Source organism: Symsagittifera roscoffensis, chromosome 7 (genome assembly GCF_963678635.1).
Source record: "Symsagittifera roscoffensis chromosome 7, txSymRosc1.1, whole genome shotgun sequence".
NCBI classification, from domain to species: Eukaryota; Metazoa; Xenacoelomorpha; order Acoela; family Convolutidae; genus Symsagittifera; species Symsagittifera roscoffensis.
The window spans coordinates 28,720,509-28,748,330 of NC_087068.1; positions in this window are offsets into that span (position 1 = coordinate 28,720,509).

Here is a 27,822-nt window from a genome sequence, read left to right on the forward strand (position 1 = left end):
AGTATCGTATGCGTTTGGTGTGGTTGATAGTTTTTCATTGTACTGGCTAATTTGAGCGTCGAAGAGAGTTTTATTAATTGAAGTTGAAAATATTGGCGAAAAATCCTGCTTACAATATACGTGCCACAATTGCTTGTGTATGTATCGCACATGTGATATAAATTCCTTTTAAGAGTGAGAAAAGGAATCAGAAAAAAATCAAACAAGGCGTGTACTTTAGTTTATCTTTCTAAGACGCAGTAGAACCATCCTGGAAAAAGGAAAAGTTCATTTCTTAAGCTTACAAAACTAAAAATATTTATAGGGTATATATCTTGCAGACGGTACATTCCACCGTCAAGATACAAAGAGCCTTTGATATTTTTGAAATATACGCTGTAATCTTGTGCGTAGGTATCTGAGAAACCTGCGGTTTATGCGAGTTTTCTTAAGTTTTGATTTATTGACTGTCTTTTTATCGTATATATTTCTGAAAAATGTGTTTTGAAAAGTGGTGTGGTGTTTTCACAAGCGACATCTGTTTCAGTGTAAATTTGAAAACTGTTAATCTGTTTTCAATACCATCCACTTTTTTGTATTTTTGATTTTAAGATCTATTTCTATCAGGGTTGACTTTTTCAAAAAGAATTGATTCAATGAAATCTTTTTGGTGGAATTTAATCGTTCATGCAAGGATTTTAGCAACTTGAAACGTGGTACACAAATCTTCAGGAAACCAAACAATGGTTGCCTGGGCTCGAGCGGTAAGATCGCAAAAACCCTTGTCATTTTTACAAGTTAGGCCTATTCCTTGATATAATATAGTATCATCTTTTAAGTTACGTGTTAATTGTACTTTTTCTTTTTGAATTTTCCAAACGAAAAACACAAATTCTTGGTATCTTTTTTTTGTGTCAGCTTTACAATTATAGGGATTAATAATTCCAATGAGTGGTATCCAACTTTTGTTATGTAGATCGTAAGTTAGAGGTCCGTGTGCGCAATGACTATTTAGCGTCTAATCTAATATGACCTTGGTAGCTTTCGAGTTCTGCTTGATATGCAGAGTCTGAGAAGACTTGAAGGTTTCGTATTTACGATTTGAGCCTTTATGCGTAGTTAATTTTAATCGTCATAGTTCGTTTTGGCAACCTTGACGGTTAAGATTCAAAAACTTTCAATAAAACTTTGTTAAAAACGTTCGTGATCGAGTCTGTTTTTGTTTCCATTTGGCACTTGTGATCAAAGTACTTTTTTCTCTGAACAATTTGCTGTGAATTTGATTCCTGTCAGAAATGTTACTTTTTTATTTGAAGATTCTAAGTCCTGTGGTTCAGATTCGCAATGTGTTACTTGGTTTTTTGCGTGCTAATCTAACGTTTTTTGTTGATTTTCTTCAAAATCATACTCCGTAACTAGAAGGTCTTGTGGTCCTGTTCGGGAGAAAGAATTTTGATGAGGTGTGGAATCTAAAAGAATAAGCGGGGATAAGGTTCTAAGGAGAAATTCTTTTGAAATATACATGTATAAGATAATCCTGAATATGGTTTGTAGAATGTTATGTATCCAAGTGTCTTTTTTGTATATCTATCATGTTTATAGATAAGTTCTGTTGTGATAAATGGTGGAGGCAAAGATTGACCTGTTATATTTGCTGGCGCTAAAAGTAGTGGTTGATGAACTAATTTATTTCATTTTACTGTTATTTCAATTTTAAATGTTAAATTATCTTGAGTAAGAATCTGCATATTATGTTTTTGAATATCTTCGTGGATGTCGTGTCTATTTTGTAATCGCTTTATTGCCCAATTAAGCAGTCTACTGCTGTCAAGATGTTGACGAAATAGGGGAGCGGGTGCTACGAATGTATTCCACTCTAATTGTAGAGGTGTTTTACTGGCTAAAAGTTCACGATATCGATCGTCTAAATTTGTAGGGAAAAGATGCGGTTGGAGTTTGACTTGTTGTTGAAGGGGTTGAAGGCAGTGAGAGGGTTTCTGGTAGCGACAAGAAGGTGTCGAATGATATATCAATAGGGTAGCTTACTAAGTTTGCTTCGCCTTGAGTGAATGCTTGTGTAATCCAATGTGGAAGACGTTGTTTTGGAGTTGGGGGGTTGAAGGGGTTTTCAGGAATTTGGTAGTGATCCTAATCAATTGGATGGAATATTTGTAGTATTTTGTTGTGAAATTGTTTGTTGCGATAGGGAGTACTTTGAATTGTTTAACTAGAGAGGTCTAAAGGGTTTGGAGATGGTGATAAAAGTATATTAAAATCAACTCTGGGTGATGCAAAGTTTCTATTTCTTCGGAGATGGATAGTTTCTCCTGCTATAATAGATGTTTAAAATTGGTTTTGGCTTGGATGTCTTGTTCGGTTAAGATCTTGTTGGAGGGAAGGATAGACATTAAATGTTGATTCGTATTGTCGTTTGCTTAAAGGTGCGTGGCGGATTGCTGGTATCAAAGGTGCAGATAATGATGCTTGTCTTTCTTCGAATGTATATGGATTTTCCTGAAAAAAAAAGAGTGTGGATTATTGAGATTGATTTGTTTGGCTAGATGTTGGTGTCGTGGGGGGGGGGCCTTGGGATGTCGGGTTTGGTGGGAATTGTTGGGTTGGTTGATCTTTCTTTCATCAATTAAAATTATGTTGTTTATAATACTCTCCTTAAAACTGATTAAGAGGATTGTGGCTAAAGCAAAGGTGATTATTGCCTTTTTTATGCATTTACCAGCTGTCAAAGTTAGTGAAACTAGAAATGTGACCAAAATTACGAAAAGAGGAAGATGTATTTAAGTAGTTGTTGAGGTTTTGTACCTGGAGACGTGGTCAAGGACTTTTGAAAACTTACAAAAGGCTTTTATGAGGGAATGAAAGATAACAAAGAAGTTGCAAAAACTTTGAAAAAGAGAAATGCTATTCTTAAAGTATCAATGATGAAAAAAGTTGAAAAAATGTTGCTTGTTTTTTAAAATATTGAAATGATTATATTAAAAAATTGAAGTGGCCGAGAGAGAAGCATATAAGAATTGATTTGGTTCCTCGAATTGTTTTTTGTTTTTCGAGTTGAAAATCGAGTGTGGTTGGTTTGTTTATTGATTTTTGATAAGTGGATTGGATATGGCTTTTTTTTGGTGAAAAAATGTCTGAAGATCTAAAAATAAGCTTCTTAGTTTTGTTTTTATTTATGGGATGGGTAAGGGTTTTGTGAAATTGTAACGGCATAAGGTTAATTGTTCAAGTCGATTTTTGTTTTCAGACTTATTTAAAATTTCTCCTTGGGGGAATTGTGGGGTAAAAGTCGAGACAATATTGTTGATTTTTTTACAGGGTGATAGGGTAGGGCTGTATTATCTGTACCTAAGTTGTCAAATATGAGCGTATTGCTTATTTTTGACCTGTAGGTTTTTTAGTTACAGTTTAATATCCAGTTGAAGTTAGCAATTTGTCGGCCAGTGAAGTGGTGTCAACATGGGGTGTTGTTTCGAAATGATTTTGATTGGTTGAGTTTGAACTAGTTTGTTCAATGAATTAATGATAAAACAAATTATATAAATCAAAACAATCTGAATTTAATGAAAGTACTTTTAATTGATCAGAGAAGGGTTTCTGAAAATCACTTTTTTAAAAATACTTTAGATTGAGGAATGAATGTTTGATAACATTTTCGTGGTTGACTTTGGAGTCGTGATGATATACGTTGTTTTGATTTTTCTTCTGTTTCTTGTGGTATTTTTTTTCTCCTAGTTTGTGTTTTTTTCTTTGTTTTTTGTAGGTTTTTACTTTCGGTTAATTATTGTAGTTTCTTGTGGAGTGATTACAATTATTTGTTTTTCAATTCTTTTTGGTAAGAATGGTGAATGATTTAAGTGTTGGTTTTCTCGTTGGTCATTTATATTATGGGTTTTTGTACAATTTTTAATCCTGTAAAGGAGTATAATTGTGTTAATTCGCGAAGGGCGTATTCTTTTAGGTAAAATGGCAAAAGGTTGTTTCTGGGTTGAACTGTTGCATTTTGTTAAAATCAATAAGTTTAGATGTAACGTCAGTGGGTTTGTGAAAAGTTCGATATGGTCCTTTCGGATAAGTTGTAAGTTTTAGATATTCCTTTTTGTGTTATTAATTTTGGAATTAAAATATATGTTCCAATTTTTAAATTTGTGGCTGGTGTGAAATGCGAATTGATTTGTGAATGAAAATTTTGTCTTTGTAAGAGTTTTTTTTGATAAAATTCATCGTGTTTTTTTTTAATCTCGGCTTAGAATCCATTCTGTTTGTGTTTCAGAGGCTAATTTCAGGATTTTTGGATGATGAAACTGATCTTCATTGTGTGTAACTAATGGTAAGTCAGAACAAAATGACCTTTGTGCGTTTTTTGAGGAGTTTGCTGTTAACATTATTGGTTTTCGTGGTTTTTGATTGAAAACCATTTCTTATGCTGGTAGTCCTGAGGTTGTTGTTATTTGTGAATTATATGGAAATAGACTTACGTCAATTGACCACTCGGTGTATTTAATATGGTTTCCATTTCTGATACATCTAAGATGTTCCTGTAGGGAACGATTCATACCTTCGACTAAACTATTAGTCCATGGGGCATGAGATGTTCGGGGTTTTTGTTTAATGTTATAAAGGTCGTTATTTATTAATTCAAAGCCATTGTCTGTAACAAGGATTTCGGGTAATCCAAATTTGGCAATCCAATGTTCGTAGAGTGGCGTAGATGCATAATAAGTATTACAATGAGGTGTTAGAAGTATCATACTCAATGGTAGACAGGGTACTTTCGTTTCTGAATTTTGTTATTCCAAAAGATTATTAATCTCATTTTTTGTTGTGTTATGAATTTTTCTGAAATATCTATGGAGCGTTTTTTTTTCTAAAACTGTCATATCTGCTTTTATAGGCTTTGTTTGATACTTATGCCAGGTTTTAAGTTGTCTTATTACAGGGTCAGGTTTTTAGAATTTTTGTAAAAGTTCTGGTGGTATTTTTTCTGTAACTGGTAGAAAAATGTCCTGAATTTCGGTTTTTAAGAGAGGTTTATTGTTTTTAAGAGAGGTTTAGAGGTCTTGTTAATTGAAAATTTTGTTTATAGTGTATTTCGAACTGACATCTGGGGGTTCTGGTAAGTTTGAAACCTTTCCAAAATTTGAAGCGTCACACGTTGCAAAAAATGGTTGACCTGGATATGGGATCGTTTTCGATATCTGTTCTAGGAGGAGAATTTTTCTTTCATCCAAACGTTTTTCGTGTTCTAATGTCCATTCAAATTTATTTTGCTGTCTAAGATTATTGCATTATATAGACCTATTTGCTTAAAATTTTTAACATTCCCAGAAACTTTTAGGGTTTTTTTTTCATTTGATGGTAATTGCCTTCAGGTGTCTTGTAGATAAAATGGGACTTTACTTGCTCGCTGCTTTTTGAAAACTGCGTCAGGTTTATAAGGAAGTTGTATGGAAAAATGAGTTCATGAGGAGTTTATAAGGAAAAATGAGTTCATGTTTCTAACATAAAACTTAGATGTAGCATAGATTATTTGGTATTTTAGTAAGAGTTCTGCTAATTGATCAAACTCTTGGTGATTAATTTGAGAATGTTGAAAATTGAACATTGAAAAAAAAATTTTGTTCTTCGCTGGTGAACTTCGAAGTCGTTTGTAAAATTTTTAATTGACAATTTTTTTATTAAGAATTGTCGATTGATAAATGTATAGCCAGTTTAGAATGTTGTTTACTCGAAATGTTTTTCCATCTGTTGGGTAGAATGTTGCATTTGTTTCGCAATATCATAGAAGTCCTTTGGGTAATGTGGTTTTGTATGGTGAATTGTTGTATATGTTTAAAGAGATTATTTTTGAACTTGTATCCTTTGTATAATTAATGGATAAGATTGTTACTCTAAAGAACTTATGAGTTTGCTCAAATTCAAGGTCAGGCTCAAATTCAGTTATAATTGTTAATTATTTTGATGAGCATTATTTTGATGAGCGTTATTGGTTTATAGAGAAGTTATATACAAATCCTGATAATGGTTTTAGGTGTTTACGTTGTTGGTTGTATACAAGAAAAAATTTTGAGAACAATGGGGTTGGTTATTAAGTCTCTGAAAGAATGTTAGAGTTGTTTTAATTATTCTTGTGTACTTGTCTTTTTTATTTAATTTGCTATTCAGAGTTTTAATTGTTGAAATATATTCTGTTAAAAACGGTATTCAACGATTTTGTGTTTTATATCTGTGATATGAAATATTTGTTTAAAAGGTTTTTCAAAAGTTTATTTTGTTCCATTGTTTGGGTTGGAACAAGATGTATTTGGATTTTCCGCAAATTTACTTTTTGCAGGAGATAATTTTGTTAGTAGATTTTCGAAATAATTCCATGTGGGGATGTTTATAATATTTGGTTCTGCTCCTGAATCAAGTAAAAAATCAATTTCCAGGTCTGGTGATGAAAATCTTTACGCTTCGGGCTTTCTAAGAGAAGTAGAATTGTTGAAACTTTTTCTTTAGGTGGATGTAATTTTATTCGTCTTATTTTGATTTATGCTATTCATACTTGAACTGTTTTGAATGACTTGTGGAGTGTAATCTGTATGGATTTGACTATTATTTGTTCTTTCCAGCTTAGATAAAAATTCGAATCGGTTGACGTTCCGTATTCATTTTCAATTCGAAGCATGCTGATTAAAAGCGTATTTTCTGTGTCGCTTTCGCCATCTGTGCTTTCACAATATGTAGGATTCACTTTTTAAATCTAAATTTTCTGTATTATCAATACCGGGAGGGTCTGATTGAGTTTTTTTTTATTGTACTTGGTTTATTTGTCTTTGGTGCGTTGGTGTACTACTACTGTAGTTTTGTTGCGATTTTGTATGTTGAGTGTTAGATCTATGTGGTGACTGAGAGTAGTTTCCCTGTATGTTTGGGTAATTGTTTTATCAATTCCTGGACTTATCACGGTTTCTATTTTTTTTTTGTAATTTGGTCTATTGATAGAGTAGTTCTGTGATCTATTATAAGAAAAATGTCGATTTCTAATGTTTGAATAATTTCGATTTCGATCAAATGACGAATTTCTCATTTATCATTTGATTAGAATCTATTCAGAGTGTTTGAATAGGAACGATTTCTATTATAATTTGAGTAATTTTTTCTCTTTGATTTTGATCTTGAGTAAGTATTGCGATATTGATTCTTGTGACTATTCGATCTGCTATATCTATTTTGCGAAAAATTTTGTGAAATTCTTCTGTCTGGAGATCTTCCGCAAAAATTTTTTTGGCAAGGTAGTTGTTGTCTGTAGTTATTCTAGCTGTCTGGAATAGTTTTCCTGAGCTTTTATTACTGTGAATGGTTTTTTTGGTAGATTTTGGTTTTTTCATATATTGGTAAGAAAATTTTTTTGGTTATCTTTGTTTTTGTGGATTGTTTTGATTATCTTGTTGTTTTTGTCTGCATTCAGCAATGCCAAAGCTCTTTCCATATCTATGACAGTAATTGCACCATTTTTTGATTGATTATTGAACTTCAAAATTTGGACTTTTTTCGTTGATATTAATAATTTGAGTGATTTTTTTCTGCTTATTCACTGTCAGAGTCATGAATATTAATTATTTGTGAAGTTGTTGTCTGAATAATGTTTCTTAGTTGTAGTTTCAATTTTTCTCTTAATTTTAATTCCATAAAGATTTCTAGTTGATCTACTAAATTTCGAAAACCTATATAGGGTTCTCGAATTAAAGATGGTTGTGATGCGCTCTTTTTTATTGTACTTTTACGTATTTGTAGTGTTAGAGTCATCATTAAGAATTCTGTGATTTTTGTGATTTTGTAATCATGTGTATTGAGAAAAAAATTCTTTTCTTAAAAATGTTTGAATTCTAACTGCGAATTGTTTGATTGTTTCGTTGAGGAGTCTAAGAACTTCATTCTTTGATGTTGTTTATTTCTTTCAGAGTCGAACATTTTTGAGAATTTTTGTGTGAATCTTTTCCAGTCTGATTTATTATCTATAGGTAACACTGAAACCCATTATTGGGCTGCGCCATCAAGTGTGTTGTTTGGATTAGAACTGTACGTCTATGTAACCAAACTGATGAAGTTGTGTATTTGTTGGTTCAGTTCCTATATTTAAAATTAAGTTAGCCTTGACTGCATTCAAATAGTCTCTAATGAGTATACGGGGTCTGTTCCTGTGGATACCATTAGTGGTTTATTTGAAGATATAGATGATCCAACCATAAGGTATGAATTCGTAGTCATTTGGAGTGACTTTGCTGTATTTGGTATTTGAGAAAAGTTTGTAAGGTAGGTCTTTGTGATTTCATGTTGTTGTAGATAACATGGTAATGGAATTTCATTATGCGTTTGATTTGGTTGGTGTGTACTCATATGATTTTGTGGTAAGAAAAATATTATTTTATGATGCTGAATTTTGTCTTGGAGGAATTGTTTGTCTTGATTGTCGTGTTTGTTCACTTCGTGTATCAGGTTTAAAAAAAATCTGATTGATAAATAGGGTCTGGTTCATATTCCATTTGTTATTTCGTGGATTGTTATTAACATATTGTTGGTTTTGATTAAAATTTTCCTCATCTTTTAAATAGTGTGGTTGGTTTCTCGTGCACTGCTTATTGGTTATAATTTAATTTTGCTGAAACAAACGGAAAATTTTTGCTACGATATGTTTTAGTTGGCTGCTGATCATTGAAAAAAACTGAGTGGGGAGTGTGTTGTGGTATCTGTTGGTTGTAATATTGTTCTTGTGGCTGATTTTGATTGCTTATATAAGAGAGTTTTGTTCTTTGTCTTTTTGAAAAAAAAACTGTAATTATAATCTGAAAATGTATTTCTATTTAAAAATTTTTGTTTATTTGCTTGTCGTGGTTTTTGTTATTAGTCTAACTGTTTGGTAATCCATTTGTGAATTTTTTCGAACAACAGATGGTCTTACTGTTGATTGGATAGTTGTTTGTGGGAATGGAGTAAGTTATTATGTGGCGTAGTGAGTGTAGGATGAATGGGAGAAATGCTTTGTTGTGTTGTTCTAGGCACTGTTTCATTCATTTCCTCGTTGATAAAATGTGATGGGGTTTGAGTATCCTGTTGTGTGAGATTTCTTGTTTCATTAAAGTTTTCTTGGGTGTTAATGAATGTGAAATTTCAACCGAAAAAAGATTGTCTGTAAAAATTGATTTTGCTCAATGTGAATTTTGATGTTGCATATTTTTTATGTAATCTGTAAAGAATTTTGAAAATTCTATTTCTATGTCATCTGTTTGTATTTGTTGTGTTTTTAAATTTGGTTGAGGTGTTTATAATTTCGTTTGTGAATATTCCGTAAAATGAGGTGTTATGACATATGCTTTTAACCTAGTGATCAAAAACTTGCTTTTTATTCTTATTTCGGGAAATTCTTTGTGCCATTCTGCCAGATTGGCACAGCGCAACCTTCCGGCGACACAAAAAAAACAAATAAAGGCCTTAGTAACAAAAAATTACTGCAAAGGAGGGTCTAGATATTCCGAAAATTTGAATTTTTAAAATTTCGAATGACGGGCCATTAATTCTGAGAAATACAAAAAGACGGCCATTTTGACTAAAAAGGACGAAAAAACACAACGACGACAGAGATAGCAGAAAACAGTCGCATGAAAGAACGAGAGAAACGAAGCCTCTTATCGTGGCAATAACACACGATAAGAACCTTAGCTTTGGATATTAGTGGAAAATGAAGCTTCAGTGAGGAAGGAGTATTCCACGGAACCCTCCCGTGCCACAAATTGGGAGAGATAACAGCGTTATCTCGGGAAGATTACGGGAGCGGAGGCTTGGTCCCCCAGAGACTGTTGTATATAGAACTGAAATTTTAGCTACTTGGATGTCGTGAAACTTTGAATTAACACCGGTATTATTTGGTATTTTAGAATATGAGTAGCTAGAAAGAGGAAAGGGTCAATCCATCTCCAATGAATTGAATATAGAACTATCACACAAAAACCTGATAAAATAGGGTATTCGAGCCGTGTTTTTAATAGCAATCACGTAGTCTGAGGATCCGAGACTTAGCTATGTGGTTGTGTTCGCATGTAAACGAAAGCTGGTCAAAAGTCGTTTGACTGATGGCCTAAAAATAGTAACTTTTTACTTAGCCCTAAACAGACCAGAAAATCAACTGGCAAGGTCGAGACGGTGAAAAACGAGTAGGATTAAGGTAACTGACGCCTGCCAGTCGTTAATAGGTACTTTTTCTACGCTCCGTCGCTGTGTAGTATTTGGGCGAATGTTACATAGACGTTTTTATGGCGCTCCTGGGTGGGCCTGTTAAAGGCATGAGACCATCATGATCAGCAAGTGCTTCAGCGACTAACCCTCCGCTCCGGGCGTATGCCCGAGTTAGAGGCCTTAATGACCGTTATTGTACTAGGGGGAAGGTGCGTACCCTCCGTCTAGTACTATTTAGTTTTTTAACTTAGTTAACACCGAAAACTCCGGGGGCCGGAGGGTTAGGTGGGAAGTCATGAGCCCGCTTGTCCCAAGGTCCCGGAACCAAAAACAATTAAAGAGAAAGCGTAAAACCGAACAAAAATGGTGTATAACCAAGAAAAAGCCAAAAACAAAATTATTTGAAAACAAAAAAGTACAAAAAACAGTAAAAAATCCAAAAAAGACCAAAAACAGTAAAAAACATAAAGTGACAGTTTATATGTTTTTTCCGGACGAGATGTGATCTGACCTTCCTATTTGTTGTTGTTTCAGATTGATTTATATCATTTCTGATAGAAAGATTGTGTGTTTTGGTGAAGGGTTGGATACCCTCCCTTGAGTGTAATTTGAGTATTTAAGCACGTTAATGGTGATTTTGCCGGTGGCCGGAGGGTAGAGTGGCAAGCTGACCGACGTGTTTCACACTCAACAAGGACATCAGGGACAACATCCACAACGACTGTTGGGTATCGTTGAAACAATTTTGGTATCGTTCGGGTACTATTTCATCAAAACTTAAGTGGTGGGGGGCACGATTGGCGCGGTCCGATTGTACCCTCCATCGATTACAAATTTCCGAGTTAAGGGTCTTAATTCGGGTATTTTGGTGCAAAAGAGGGTATAGTATTATTCATTAACGACTACTAATAGGTTATTATCCTTATTATATATTACTTATCTCCTAATTAGACCCAAGAAACCCCAAATTTTTGGATATCCGAGCTTTTCCGAACAGCAAAAAGCATTTATATAGGGAGTAGCTACGTAGTTCGATCCCCCTAACTAAAGAAATCGCGTGAGAAAAGACTCAGTAAAACTTGGAAAAAACCAAAATTTTTCGAGCAAAATTTCGATAATTTTCTGAATTTTGTCAATCTGTTTTGGGGATCGAGTTTTTGAATTTTTAGAGTTAGAGCAATAAAATTTTTTGTGTTAGGAGCGTGCTAGCATAACGTGCTCGGCTGCCGGAAAAATTCTTGAGTAACCCTCCGATTAGCTCCGTAGATAGAGCTAACGACTTAAGGATTGGAAAAGGAAGGAATCGGAGGGTCCAAATTTGATAGTTATTGGCCAAATTTTTGTCTCCAAACCAATTTTGGTCCGGTTTTTTGCATAATTCCAGTGCTGTACAGGGCTACTACGCTCGTTTCAATTATTTTTAGGCACTTTCAATAGGAATTGTGGAAAAAGTTTCTCAGAACCTATATAGGTGGTGAAGAAAGGCCATTTGGACAAACACGTTTTTGACAATTTCTCAAAGACTAGCCAACCGATCGGGATAATTTTGGTACCATATGTCGACAATTTGGACCACGTTTCCGGACCGCAACCGTTTTTGGGTTGATAATCTCGGAAAAGAAATTTTTTTTAGGATTTGTTGGTTCGGAGGATCCAAATTATAGGTAACTCTCCGAGCGGCAGAAAATTCTATCAAAACACCTTTTTATCCTGCTGGGAAGGTTGACCGTGTCAACCAACCTGGTCTTAAGCTAGTAGCACCGCATTCAGAGTCTTTATTGCGGTAAATTAACCCTTTTTCCTGATTTTTGCGGAGCCCTCCGGAGTAACCTTCCGGAGTGGCTTAAGCCCTTTAGCAAACCCCCTTAGTGGAGATTTTCCACGAGACCCTCCAAAGAAGTTAAAAACCACACCCCATAAGGAATTTAGCTTGTTTTGACGCTTTCTTAAGCTAGTTGAAGGCCATTTTCAAAAATTTGAAAATTTTGGAAGAACCCTCCGAAGTAACCCTCCGGAGCACATTAAGCCTTTTGTTGACCCTCCTTAGTGAAATAATGGAGACCCTCCGAAGTTTCTTGGGTGACTAAGGTACCCTCCGAAGTAACCTTCCGGAGTAGGCTAAGTGTCTTAACAACCCTCCGAAGTAACCCTCCGGAGTGACTTAAACCTCCTAACAACCCTCCTTGTTAGAAACTTGAGGAAACCTTCTGTGGCAATTTGGGAAACGGAAAATATCCATTTAATTAAGATCATATTAGGAAGTTAGGCGTGCTTATTAGGATCATAGGAGCCCATTTTGACCCGGAAATTCGTGAACAACTTTGGATTCTAGATCGGGTGTATCAGGAGTACCCGAACAAAAAAAAAATTTTTTTATTGTGATTTTGGTTGTGTGGTTGCCTTGAGCTACTTAATAGGAAAGTTCGGGCAACCCGGGAACAAATAAAAGAAGACCTCGGTGAGTGTATTAGGCAAATACACACTCACTTGAGAAGAAAAGTTGTTCCCTGCTCTCGTGCACTTGGAGGTTGCCTTGAGCTACTTAGTAGGACAGCTCGGGCAATCGCAGGACACCTACAAGAAGACCTCGGTGGGTGTATTAGGCAAATACACACCCACTTGAGAAGACTGTGTCCTGTGCTTCGTTCTTTCGGATCGTTCCGATTGAGGGAAGTTTTTTTTTCTTTAAGACTAAGTTTTATTGATCTGTTTCTGAATCATCACTGCTTTTTACCAAAGATTGTTTGATTTTAACAAAGCAGTGACTTGATAAGAGTGTGGCGGTAAATTGATACTGACGAAAGGTCGCTGTCACCTGTAGGATATTCTTATCTGATTATCAATTGTGTTTTGTGTATGGATTATATCTTGTGAGAATTTTGTGATACCGTTATACTATACAACAGGGTTGAGTTAGAATTATATCAATACTGAGTAGGCCCTGTGTGTGTAACTTTAGCAGAGTGACTAAGATTGTCATTGAGAAATCTAAGAGACATTTTTGACACTTACGAGATCGAAGAGGCAGCTTTAAATAATTTAATTTGAACTTGTTTGCGGTACGTGTGCATCGCCATTAAATTATAGGAATATTGTTATTTGTCACAAAGTATGCAGCGCAGGGACTCGTTAGGATCGACTAGTAAGATTCCCAGGCTGAGCAAGCGAAGCACGCGAAAATTTAAAACTAGGCGTAGCCAGTCCTCGTTTAGCAGCGCTTCCGACGTGTTTGCTGAAAACGAATCGACTAAAGGTCAACCTGATCTTTCAGTGAGCGAAATGAAACTAAGGAGCGAGAAAAATCTCGATGGCGATCAAGGGCGGAGTGCCGAGGCTGGATCCGCGAGCGAGACGCTTGTGGACCCCTTTGACGAAGGAGAACGGACGCTTATTCGACCCGACTTTGAGCCGAGCGAGGACCTCGAGCGGGAGGAAGTTGAGAGGACGGAGGAGACCTCGGAGCGTTCCGAGGCCGAGCCGCGAGAGGAAGTGTTATTCAGGGGAATGTCCAAATCGGAGACCAAGAGTCATAGGTGGAGAAGAGAGTTTTCACATCCAGCTAACACCCACTCATCTCTGGCCAAGCAGAGCAACAACGCGATGATGTCGAGCATAAGCCCGAGTGAAGAACAACCGGGTTCGAAGGCCAAGAAGAGCTGGCAGTCTTTGTACGATGAGCGCAATGCGTCACTACGAACTGAAGGCTTATCTTCCGGTTATGACAACCCGGAGATAACCCATCCGGACGTGAACTTCACACCATGTCCAAGAAACGACATGAGCGGGAAGGCGTCGTCCGCCTCGCCGACTAGGCCCATGTCGGATGGGATAACGATGGGAGCGTCATCAACGTTCGACAGATTGATGACGTCGATGAGCAAGCAAAAAGGCGGTGCGTCATCAAGTACCAGGCTGCAGCCGCAGTTGACCTCATCTTCTTTGGGTCTAACCCCGCCATTTGGGGCAACTGGCGATATAAGTGACATGTTCGCTGGCGTAATGAATGGTCTGGATGAACTGAGACGGGACATGACCAAAAGAATAGATCAAGTTGACGAGAGAGCTCACCAGGGTCGGGAGAATTTGAGAGATGAACTAACGCACGTGAAGTCGCAGGCGACGGTTGACCAGGCTCGATTGATTCGAAACACCGATCAACGCCTGGCGGAGAGCCTGGCACAGGCAAACAAGGAGTCAGAGGAAAGAGAGGCTAGGATGACGAGAGAGATCGAGCGATTGTTGAACGATCATGATAATACCTACGCCCATACGATGACTAGCCTGGAAAATAGGTTAGATGCCAAATCTGACTTAATGATGCAAAAGCTTGACGCGATCTTGAATGGGAGCAGTTGGGAGGAGCGTTCCAACCCAAGGCAGCGCTCACACCATGCGAACGATGGAGATGGGATGGGCAGCTATGCCAGAGCCCAGCAAAGCTCGAGAACGAACTACGAACCTAGGAATAGGGAGCGGCCAAGGGCAGCCCCGTCGAGGCCTGGCTGGACGAATCCAGTCCCGCCGGAGGCAGATGCTACTCCGGAGACAAGATGTGCCACAAGTCAGTTCAGTGCCAGATCTGACTACAGTCTCACAGGACACGACGATGTATGCCTCGATGTTTGAGCCTCTGAACAGATCTCTCGAAACATTCATCACCAAACTCTCGAAGTCAACCGAGAGAGGAGAGAGGTCAAGAAGGACAATGAAAAAGCCGAAGTCATACAAAGACGAGTCAGACGGCTGCATTGATACTTGGATAGAGGTGATGAAGTTACATTTTGAGGAAGAGAGTCTCTCCAAGAAACAAGAGTGCAGCGCGCTAACGAGCAACCTGGAGGGTACTGCACTAAATTGTGTAATGGCGAAAAGAGACAATGAGAGAGACAGCGCTCACAAGATATTCGACATCCTGCTGAATCGTTTCGGCTCTGAAGTACAAGGGCACCAGGCTATGGTGAAGTTCGAAAAGAGGCGTCAAAGAGATGACGAATCCATAGACAAATTTTTGGACGACCTTGAATTGCTTAGGAGGAGAAGCAGTCCCGATGAGAGAATATCCGAGCGAAACTTGGCGATTGCTTTGAAGTTCATGGACGGAGTAAAGAGTGAGGAGTTGAAAACGATGTTGGCCACACACTTCACCCTGTCACTTGACCAGGTACCCACGCCTGATGATTTGCGTATGAAGTCACGTGAATACTTGCTCATAAAACCAAGGGCTCAAAACCGTTACAGAAATTATGGCAACTACAGCGGGACAAACACTGGTGCGAGCTCCAGTTGGTACAAGCCTCGCGACGACATGGATAAGAGGAGGTCATGTGCGAATTGTGGTTCGATGGACCATCATGTTTCCGCGTGTTTTGCTAACAAACAGAACATGAAGGCAATAGGCTACTTTCTCGACGACGTCGATGCGACCGACGAGGACCACGAAGAGTACGTTAGAGGGCTCATCATGAAATATGGACCTAGGTGCTTCTACTGTAATTTGGAGGGACTCTTCAAGTCGGATTGCACTCAGTTTTGGGATGCAGTGGCGGACGCGAAACATCCTCGCCGCGAAGAGGTGCTTTCGGGTGTCAAGGCCAGTCGCGCACGTCTGATGAACGAGGCCGAGTCTCGGAGAAAGGAGACGACACCGAGCACCTTTACGACTAAGAAGGTAAAGACACTGCCTGACGAGGTGGTAGCCTCGAACCTGGAGGCAGAATCGGCTAGCCCACTCAAGGTGGATTACGGTCTGGTGGCAAGGACAGCGCAGAATCTCAAACAGGAGCTAGCCACGAAAGAAGTGGAGCAATGGGTAAGGTCGGAGCTGGAGAGCACATATCTTCGGGAAAGTTTCAATATTCTGGGTAAAACGACGAAAATAGAAGACAAAGAGGAACCCAGGAAGCAGGGACTAAAACTGAACGTTATATCTGGGAGAACTTTCGGCATGACGAAGGAGGGGACGAAAATAATGTCCATTATCTCAGTCGCAGGGCACCAGGTGGTCAAGAACTTGAGTGAACCATCCGAGATTACACTAGTCCACCTGGACATTTATGCAGACTACCTGAAGGAGAAAGATCCCAAACTGGACTCCAGGGCAGTGCGAGCGCTGCTCACAACAGGAGGTCCGAGGCTGATGAGAGTGGATGGACATTACATCAATGTCCATGGCCCATACCCGATTCTAATGAATGTGGATGGCATCAATATCTACACAAAAGCTCATATAACTGATGCGAACGATCAGATTGGCCGGATATACATTGGTCAAGAGGAGCTGAAGGTTAGACGAATCAGACACAACGCCATGTTCGAACAAGATGCGGTGCACATAGGTTGCGAGGCCAATCTGGCCACACACGTGCTGGACGTGCAAGGCATACAACTTTCAGTAAAGGGACTGCTAGACACGGGAGCAGTGGTTAGTGTCATGCCAGTCAAAATTTGGACCAACATGGGTTTCGAGAGGTCGGATCTCATACCGACAAACATAAGGTTGGCAGCTGCCAATCAGGGAGCGATCTATGTGACTGGACGAACCCCGATCATTTCACTGCAGCTCGGAGGAAGACATCTCTGGATGAGCTTCCTAGTAGTGGAGAATTTGGACAAATCCGATCAATTCATCTTAGGGAGGGATTTCGTACGCAACTTTGATGTCACGATCGATCTCAATGACGGCTTGATTAGGATCAAGGATCCTGAGAGAAAGTATGAAAAGAAACCCCTTAATAAGATCTTAATTAATCAGGCCAAGGTGCCGATTTTTCTGGATCGAAAAATTAGATTAAAACCAAATCAAGCCGTAATAGCGACGTTTAGGATGAGGAACTTGAATGAGCCCAGCAATGACAGACAGGTGTGTCTGGTACCAAATCCAAACAGTAAGAGCTCGGCTATTTTAGGAAGAAGCTTCTCACTCACTCAGAGCGGACTGTGTGTGAGTGTGTTGTTGAACACAGAAGCAACAAGAGTGACAATACAGAGGGGAAAGAAACTTGGCTATGCTTTGCCTCTGAACACAGACTTTCAGAGTGTGGAGAACTTGAAAAAGTTTGATGTAACTAAATGTCTATTGCATGCGAACCAAGAATGTATAATGAAGAGAGTAAATGAATTGAAATCTTCTAGGAAATTGTTTTCAATGAAGTCGGAAACAGATGATGGGCTGTCTAGTTGTTCCAACTTTCCCTAGAGAGGCCGACAGAAACAGAGTTAGCAGCGAATAAACCGGTCCTACCTGAGATAGAGCATTTGAAGGGTAAAATATCAGACAAGGAACTAGATTCGCTCAGAGCGGTGCTAAGTCGGAACGCAGACGTTTTTTCGAAACATAAGGCCGACATAGGTTGCTGTAATTTTGTAGATCACGAGATTGAGATAGAAGAGGGCTCGGTACCTCATAGGGAAGGGGCGAGAAGAATGACCCCTCACAAGTCAGAGGCGTGCAGGAAGGAAATCGAGATGTTAATGGAAAATGACATGATCGGCCGTCGAAGTCCCCGTGGGCTTGTGGCGTGGTCATGGCGAAAAAGAAAGGTGGACAACTCAGGTTTTGTTGTGACTTCCGTTATCTGAACGCAGTGACTATAAAGGACGCATACCCGATTCCCCGCATCGATGAGAGCCTATCTAAGCTGGGAGACGCGAAGTTCTTCATGACGTTGGATTTGGGCTCTGCGTTCTGGCAAGTGCCACTCCGAAAGCAAGATCGAGAAAAAACAGGCTTCGCGTGCGAGCTGGGATTGTTCCAGTGGAAGAAGATACCGTTCGGATTGTGCAACGCGACGGCCACATTCCAGCGACTGATGGCCCAGGCACTCACGAGCGTCACTAAGAAATACGGGAATCTCATCATGTGTTATGTCGATGATGTTGTGATTGCAACACCAACCTTAGAAGACCACATAGAGAGGTTGGATGAGGTGTTTTCTTGCATGAAGCAGGCGGGTCTGAAATGTAAACCCTCTAAGTGTGGAATCCTCAGAGATTCCATAAAGTATCTGGGCCGCCTGGTGGATAAACATGGAGTGAGACCAGATCCTGAAGCGGTTGAAGCGGTGTTGACCTGGAAGGCACCCAAAACAGATACACAGCTGATGAGTTTTTTGGGATTCGCTAATTATTATCGAGAGTTCATCAAGGGGTATGCTGACAAAATATACCCCATGCAGCGGTTGATGAGAAACAAGGGCAAAAAGTTCACTTGGACTGATGAGGCACAAGTTTCATTTCAGAACATCAAACGTGAAATTTGCGAGGCGCCGGTCCTCGGCATGCCAACAGAGAAGGGGATGTTCATGCTGGACACGGATGCATCAGTGGTTGCAATATCGGGCATACTTCACCAGGAGCAGGAGTGGAACGGGAGAACGGTTCTTCGTCCGATAGCCTACGGAAGTAAAGTCCTGAGTGATACTGAGATGAAGTACGGCGCACCAAAAGCGGAGACGTTCGCGGTAATCACTTTCGTGGAAAAATACAGGGCCTACTTGGGGAGTGCTCCCTTCAAGTTGCGCGTGGATAATCGTGCCCTTAACTGGCTCAAAACCTATTCGATGGACCAAAGTTATATTGGTCGTTGGATCGTGCGCCTGGATGGATACCACATGATCATAGAGCACCGTACCCGTGACCAGCACCAGAACGCAGATAGCCTCAGTAAAAAGACAGAATTCTATAAGCGTCTCGAGGAGAAGCAGGCTAACCAATCGGAGATCAAAGACGGGTTTTCATTTCTGGACAAGGAAACCTACGACAAACTGCCACTTACTAGCTGGTTAGACAAGTCAGGGCATCCGATACCCGGACACCCTGACCTTCCAGTGGAGACGGCCGCGGAGATAAAGCTTTTAGCCAGAGGCGAGCCCGTTCCGTTGGATCTGCTAGTCCGATCCAATTTGGTACAGCAAGAACTTACCAGGCTGGGTTAAAACAGCATGGCTCTATTGAACAGGACGGTGAACGTGGCGCCGGAAGTCATGGGGAAGCTCCGTGACTTGTTGGACAGGGAAGTGGATAGGCATGATCGTGAGTGGATGGAGACCATGCAGCGGTTGACTGTCACTGAGAGAACAGAGAAGAGGCCAGTATCCATTCGCAGCCGAGGCGTTGAACGGGATTGCAGGTCGATAGTCAACCAGCTGGTGAGCTCGATGCCGAAGGAGGTCTTGTTGAGAACTTCGTTCACTGAACATGGAACACTGAATCAGACCCAAGCCACTGAGGAAGTCAGGATCAAGTCGAGATCTAGCCTCGCGAGGAGAGTGCAATTCACGGATGCAAGAGAAGAATACGAGCCCAGCCCAGATTGTTCGTCCGGGGACGAGACAATGTCCGGGGAGTCTGATACCTTCGAGACGGTCAAGGACGACTTGTCTGAGGAGTCAGACACTTTTGAGTCCGTGCAGGACGACTCGTCCGGGGAGAGGTTGACGAGACCACCTAGGGGCAGAATTTTGTCCGGGGAGTCAAATTCAAAGCGACCAATGGACAGAGTTTTGTCCGGGGAGTCGAGAAACATGTCAGACAACTTGGAATATGATGTTGGGGAATCAGTCGGCTCAAGTGTTGACTCGAGGCCCCAGTCCTGGGACAACACATCTGAAACAACTTCCAATTCCGATATGTCAGAGATCGCAATCCACTCCTTGTTGGTAGACTGGAAGCAGCGCGGGCTGGACCGAGAAACGCATCAGGATCCAGACAGGGACAGATACACCTCAGATAAAGAGGGCACTGTAGTAGATAATGCCGCAGACGAGCAAAACGCCCAACCAGATTGCTGCCACATGGTACGGTCGTCCGTACCAATCTGGAACCATCTGTGCAGGAAGTGACGCCTTTGAAAAAGATATGGTGTGTCAAGTTGATGGACGATGCTCATGCTCCGGAAATATTTAGTGGGCAAATGAACGTGGTAAGGACGTATTTGAAAGCCAGGTACAGGCTTTCGGATCTCCTAAGGGCTCAACGAAATGATAGAATGACGAGCAGTCTGAAGAATTGGATCGAGAATGGAGCACCTGATAAGGGAGACTTGGAAGAAGACAGCTACAAGATCTTGAAGCAATTCTACCTGAAGAGAAACGACTTGTTGTACCTGAACAAGGACGGAATTGTAGCCTGTAAATTTAAAGAGGAGGACAAGGTCCTTTATAAATACAATTCAATAGTGTTACCACAGTTGTACCAGACTGAATTGCTTTTTCGATCACATGATCAGATGGGCCATCAAGGCGTGGACAAAGTGTACAACATGATACAGAAACGATTCGAATGGCCGGGATTGAAGAAGGCTTGTGAGAAGTGGATCGCCGCATGCCTGTCATGTCAGCAGGCGAAGGATCCCAGGAAACTAAGGTTCCCCCTACAGTCAATAGAGTCGTCGGGATTAAACGAAGTAGTGCAAATTGATCATCAGAAAATCTGCATGACAGCAGCGGGCTATAACCAGGTGCTGGTAATGATCGACCATTTTACGAAGTATGCGGAGGCAGCACCCTGCATGACAGCATCGGCGGAAGAAATATGCGATCATTTGATAAATGTGTGGATAGCGAGGCATGGCTGTCCCATCACATTCCAATCGGACAATGGCAAAGCATTCGTGGGTGATCTCACGAAGGAGTTAAGGAAAAGGTCGCAGGTAGCGCAGGCCCACTCGACCACTTATCACCCGCAAACGAATGACCTAGTCGAGAGGCAAAATCGCACACTGGTATCCATGCTGAGAGTCTATTGCTCGCGCTACATGGATGACTGGGACAAGCACTTGCCGCAAGTGATGGGTGCTTACAACAGCACGGAGCATTCCACCACGGGAATAAGTCCACACATGGTGCTAACGGGTCACGAAAAAGCGCTTCCGTTGACGTTTTTCTACCCTGAATATGAGGGGAAGAGAACAGCACCGCAAACTTACGTGCGGGATGTTATTAGAAGACAGCAGGACCTCAATGACTTATGCAGGAGGAACACGCAACAGGCGCAAATTAGGCAAAAAAAGAGGTTTGATAAAAGGACAGCCAATGCAAAAGCCTACTCAGTTGGCGACTACGTTTGGGTGTTCCAGGAAGTGGTTCCACCAAAAGGAATCAAGAAATTATTGAAGAAATGGCGTGGTCCATTTCAGATAACAGAGGTGCACCAAGGAGGTCGCTTTTATCGATTGAGCACTGGAAGAGCAGCTCATTACGAAAATATCAAACCACACAATGCCTCATCACAGGATTGGTGCATCCCAGCGGACATGCAAGAGGGAGACTATTTGATAGTGGATCCTGCTTGTGAGGTGAATGAAAGGGGTACTCGCGACAAAAACGACGGGAATGAGGTGGTGGACGATTGCGACCTACCACTGGATCTGGAGTTGACCGAGCGAGTAGAGGTGGACGATGAAACTCTACCTTATGCCGAGGAGGACTGGGACTGCCCGGAACAAATCGAAATTGACAAAGGAATACAGCCTGACTTTCCTCTCACCATGGAAACACGCCAGAGCAAGAGAGGAAAAAACAAGAAGAAATACAATCCGTACGGCGAGGATTTCGTCGTAGACAGGATAGTTGAAAGTGATATGATGGACTCGCTGGTAGGACTGGACTAAGTGGCGGTGCTAGAAAAAATCGACTTGGTGAATGACATGGATCAGGATTGGATCGACGATCGATCAGAACCGGAAGTGGAGCTCGAACCAGAAGCGGAACAGACTCATGAGCAAGAACTAACGAACTTGCGGGTGCTCAAATGGCTCCATGATCTGCCGACAGATCCAAAAGATACGATCCTGACGATTCAGGACGTCGATAGAGACGGCATCAAATACGTCAGTCTTGACAACACCGAGTCCAACTGGGTCGCGCCAGATGGTCCTCTACGTGTTCCACAATCCAACCTCAATCTCCTAGACTTTGGGCGATCGACGGGGACGTCGATGGATATTTTTGTCCGGGGAGTGGGGGTAGGACTCACCCACACCAAAAATCTGATAATAAAAAATTGAAATCGGCAAGAGAAACCGGAGAACTAGAGACAGATGGCGAGAATGCTAAAAAACCACCGTTTGGACGAATTTTTGAATCGTATTTTGACCTACCGAACCATTATTCAAACAATATCGTCATAACGGACAGCGATTTCATACTCACGGAACGCACGTGCACTATAGCGATAACCGCGGACGTAAGCTTCAAAACAGCACTAGCGGCTGATTTCGAAAGAGAGTATAAGAACATTGAATTTTTATGGAAACAGAGGCCTGGTGTGGGAGGGATGATGGCGCTGCCCCCTGTTGCATCACAGACACCAGGGAAATACTTGTGTTTCCTGGTTACTAAGGCCACTGATAGGCAACACGTAGATCCAGAGAGCTTGGTATTGGCCTTGACTCGACTCAGGGGTTTTTTGGTTGAGAGAGGAGTGGCCTCTCTCTCGTTACCAGTATATGATCCTAATAGGCGAAAGCTACATCCGAGAGAGTTGTACGCACTCGTACATGTGATTTTTTCAGAAACTGACATAGAGGTTTACTTACATAAAAAATACTATCTGAGCATATGCTAGGAATTGCATATGGTGATAAGTGGTTTTTATTAAGTTCACTTGATAAAAATTAGTGTCAAGATTTAGATTAGGATTTGGTTTTAGGTACAATATTAGGGATTATGTTTTATCTGATAGTGTAGATGTGTGATGTTTATGTGTGATGAAAGGTTATGTTATTGTTATGATATGTTTTATGTTTTGTGTCATAAAAGACCTAGAATACTCCAGGTCATCAAGGTGACAGCGCTCATTTGTGCTACCCTGACAAAGATACAAATGGACGATCCACCTTGGTGCTAAATTTTTAAAATCAGAATTGAGAAGAGAATTTCAATGAAGAGTTTTAAAGAGTTGAATGATGTTTTATCCAAAAATGATGGTTTTAAGTTGCGACTTGTTTGTTTTTTAGATCTTGATTGATCAGAAATTGTTTATTGAATTCATTGAATAAAACGAACCGGAAGAATCTACACGACAACAAGAATCAACACAATAAGAAATGGGTGACACGAATGAACTAATGGAATTCCTCTCAGCGAGTCTAGGAGCGACTCTAGACGAGATCTATCAGCAGCTGATCGATTGTGACTTTACACGAGAAGACCCGGGGCTGGCGATGTTTGTGGTCGCACTCCTCAATGCGTTAGGACGAGAGGGTCGAGGGAATTGCCCTACAGAAGTCGTGTTGATGTTGGCCTTCGGTGAGTCCGGGACCGCCGAGAGAGGTCGAAACCGACTGATGAGATGGCGGCGTGGAGAAATGTCTGGCCACGACCTGGCTCGTGAGCCAGGACTAGGTGAACAGAGGAACCACCGGCTAGGTGAGATGCCCTTGCCGGTCCAACCTGCGCAGCCGCTCATCGGAGCGAAAAGACAACGTTATGGGCCAGGCCCGTCACATTCGGTCGACTCCCCAACAGCTGCTCGTCCTCCGAAGAGAGTGAGGGTGAGCGAAATAGAAATCCAGACGTCGGAGACGATTGAGACGTTGGAGAAGAAAGAGAGAGATCAGAGCGAGCTGTGTGCCAAACTCCAGGAGTATAGAGCGATAGCTCGAGAAAGAAATGAATGGAAAAGAAAAACGAAGATCTGCAGGTGGCCGACAAGGAGGATGAAATAAAGCACCTGAAGGAGCTGTATATGGCAAAGGTGAGCCAAGTGTCACAGGAAGTTCTGACGACAATGAAATCCTCGGAGGGATCCAGCGACACACGCCCCAAGACAAGAGTACAGGAGCTGTGTACATCGAGATACATGCGTCTGGATCCGTTCGGCCCCAAGACAAGAGTACAGGAGCTGTGTACATCATAGTGCTCAATTTCTGGGTCGAACGGAATAAAGAAACTGGAATGCTGATAGTGGAACAACCCAAGCTGGGAATTATCTTAGAAGAACGAGTGGTCGAACCCTCGGTTCCCGAGCTGAAGGGGCAAGTGAGTTTTGATTGTGGTTCTTGGGACGGTCCCATGAAAACCAGTCTAGTAACCATGTGGGAACTCATGAAACCTTCTTGGTGTCCCCATCGTAACGCCGGTTTAATCTGGGACATGACGGCGGATATCACGTTAGACCTGGATGATGACGCGAGTCTACATGATCTGGCCATGATACACCATCTGCTGGCCATGAGGATGACGAAGCGGAAGAGCAACCCATCCACGGAGCTATCCGAGGAAAGTCCATCGAGCAATTGGTTGAAGCAAGGCACCTGCTTGGCTCAACATAGTGGGATGGAAGGACATGTTTGCAACTTGGGACACTGCTTGATTACGCTGAGCGAGCAGCATCGACAACTGGCAAGATTGTACGGAAGATTGAGCATGTCGGATAAGAGTGGCATGGAGTTGGTCGCGGACTGTCATGGGGTGGCGGATGTAAACTTGACCACAGCCTTGGGATTTTGTAGCATGACGAGTTCGATAGAATCGCTTGAGCGCCTGGAGCGTGCCCATGAGCTAGTGACGTCCCTCAGCGTGGAAGTATTCCCTGGAGCATTGCAGACAGAGCAGAAGATCGGAGGCTGGCGAGAAGCTCTGGAAAACGAAATGAATCTGAAGGATAGTGAAGCCTATCATAAACCTACTGGTTCAAAATATCTGGTGGGTTCAAGCTCCGCGCCATATTGCAATAGTAGGTATCCTACGCACATGGTGGTGATGGATGCGAGGACGCAGCAGGTGTTGATTGACCAACTTTTCTCTGTGCCAAAGTGCGTGAGGTTGGCCAGAATGTCGGAGAGGTCATGTGATTTGTTGGCGAAGATCTTTCGGGCAGTCCCGAAGAGATCGGAAGGCGAGTTGCAAGACGTAGTGGGTGAAGAGTTCCTGAGATTGAACGAAGGTAATGTGAGCGAGTTCCAAAAGCAGAAAGCGAGTGGAGCGTTACCCACTGAATTCACCACCATAGAAGAGAAAGACGATTTACACAGAATTATGATGGAGGTGGAACCGTTGCTAGGAGCCTCAGGGTATCGGACCCGAAGGAACATAGTGAGAACCAATGGAGAGTATCCTTGCCACTGCTTGGCGCAGACGTTATGGTACCCCAAACGCGGGAATCTGATGCTAGTATGGAACGTGGAGGAGTTGTACTCTACGGGGTTGCCCGATCAGAATCAACAGGGGTCAATCGTGGTGGTTAGTGCCATGCTGGCAGTGAGATGGTTGGAGGCTAAGGTGGACACAAGTGAACAGGAGACGGCCGTGCCGACTCCTGAGCAGCTGAGCAACGTGAAGATGAGCCGTGAATTGGACCTTTTCAGAACCACCTGCAAGATTCTGAGAATACCCAAAGCCATTGAAAGAATATGGTCAAGGCAAAAGTTGATGCCTTGGTTCCGTGCAGTGATGACGTCATGGATGTATGAACGCGCGAAGCGTCACATGTCGAGGAACACGGAAGCCCTGGAGCATTGCAATCTTTCCAACTAGATATAGGACCGGGAGCCTATAAGAGAGCATTCCTAACGCACAGAAACGCAGTCACCACGTCGGTGAAGCGAGTAGCTGGAGCGCCTTGTGTAACTGAAGATTAGAAGAAAGAGGTCTCACGAGCTGACCTAGAACGAAATGTGAGCCTGTGTCTTCACAACAGCTTTTGCAGGAACCGGGAGCAAAAGGTGAATGTGGACCTGCTACCTTGTTGCAAACCGAGGCTGTTGAAACAGGAGAGTTGGGGCACGGCCCGCAACTCCATGGACATGCTGGAGAAAGTCCTAGAAGACAGCGAAGCTGAAGATCAGGATGAAGAAGCAATGGAATGAAGATGATGGAACGAAGAGGACAAGTGAAGACGTGAACAAGAAAGGAAGAGAAGGAGAAAAAACTTGATTGTCTTTGTGTGTTAAAACTTGAACCAATCAACCAAGTTTGATTATTGAACTTGTTAAACTATTTGTTTTGATTTAGTTTGGTCAAACCTGACTCTGGAAGTTGTTGCAATTGTTAAAATTGTTGAAGAAAATTTTAGTTATACCTACTTATGTATATATATAGAACATAGGTGAGTATATTTACCTATTTAAAGACGACTGAAGTTTTTAACTTGTGTAAGACACACTTTCACTGTGTGGCGACATGGTAAGTTTGAGTAAACTCGCTCGAGAAGGGTGAGTAACTCAATAACTTTCCTAGCCACAGAGTTTCTTAGTTTTAATATTGAAAGGACCGCATAAATAACTGATTATACTTGTGAGTGACGTTAAGTTAATTTTAACGGGTGCGTGGCCGTGCCAAAACCCAACTTTTTAATCACAAAGAGCGAAAAGAAGTTTTATGGCAAGATGACGTAAGTAGTCAGAAAAGAAATTTTATCTAGGACACTCCTCATGGTGCAAATTTTGTGAAAATGTTGAAAGGCAGTGAGATGTAGTACGATGCCATTTGTGACACGTAGTGAGTTGAGGTGGAGTAGATAAATTTCATTTTCTTATGCGATTTGTAAGATCAATTATAAAAAACTGGAGTACCACTTGACGATAACCCGGTGTTATGCGATCAATAGGGACATTGATGGAGACTGTCCGGGGAGTATGTGCCATTTTGCCGGATTGGCACAGCGCAACCTTCCGGCGACACGAAAAAAAACGAATAAAGGCCTTAGTAACAAAAAATTACTGCGAAGGAGGGTCTAGATATTCCGAAAATTTGAATTTTTAAAATTTCGAATGACGGGCCAATATTTCTGAGAAATACAAAAAGACGGCCATTTTGACTTAAAAGGACGAAAAAACACAACGACGACAGAGATAGCAGAAAACAGTCGCACGAAAGAACGAGAGAAATGAAGCCTCTTATCGTGGCAATAACACACGATAAGAACCTTAGCAGTGGATATTATCGTGTAGCAAATTGCCTTTGATTGATAAGGGTGATGTAGATTCTGAGTCAGAAAAATATTTTGTTGATCTATCGGAATATTTTCATCTATTTTATTGAAGTTCTTGTTTTGTTGTTGTTTCTGATTCTGAAACTGCATTAAGAGTGTTGAGACAATTTTTTCTTCTAACTAGTTTTTGTTTTGCGTATTTGTCTTTTTGATCTGATATATCCTATTGTTTGTCTATGCGATAAGATTACAAGATTGTATCTTTCGTTTCTAATTGATCAATTGTGTAATATAATTGTTTATTTACTGCCTAAATTATCTCTTGAAATAAAGTTTAGAATGAGGAATGCAATATTTGGAGGTTAGACTTTTAATCTCTTGAACTGTTAGTTCTTATGGATTTTTTGTGGTTATTTTAACTTGGGGCATAGATTGTCGTGGTTGACGGGTTGGAGAGAGAATACGTCAGTTCGTTTAGAATGATTTTTCTACTTTCCCGTGACTAGGTTTTAAAATATGATGTACTTTCTTAATCTTCCCAAAGGGTTTGATATCTTATCAAGGTTTGGAGAATAGTAAATCAATCCACAAGATTCAAGTATAATTAGAACACCTGTGGATCGTTTGGCACTATTTAGAAAACAATAATATTTTTGGGGTTTTAGCCTGGGTCATCTAAGAGGAAGGGCTCAAGTGAGGGACAAGTAACCGAAGTTTTTCATCATTTATTCTAATGAAAAT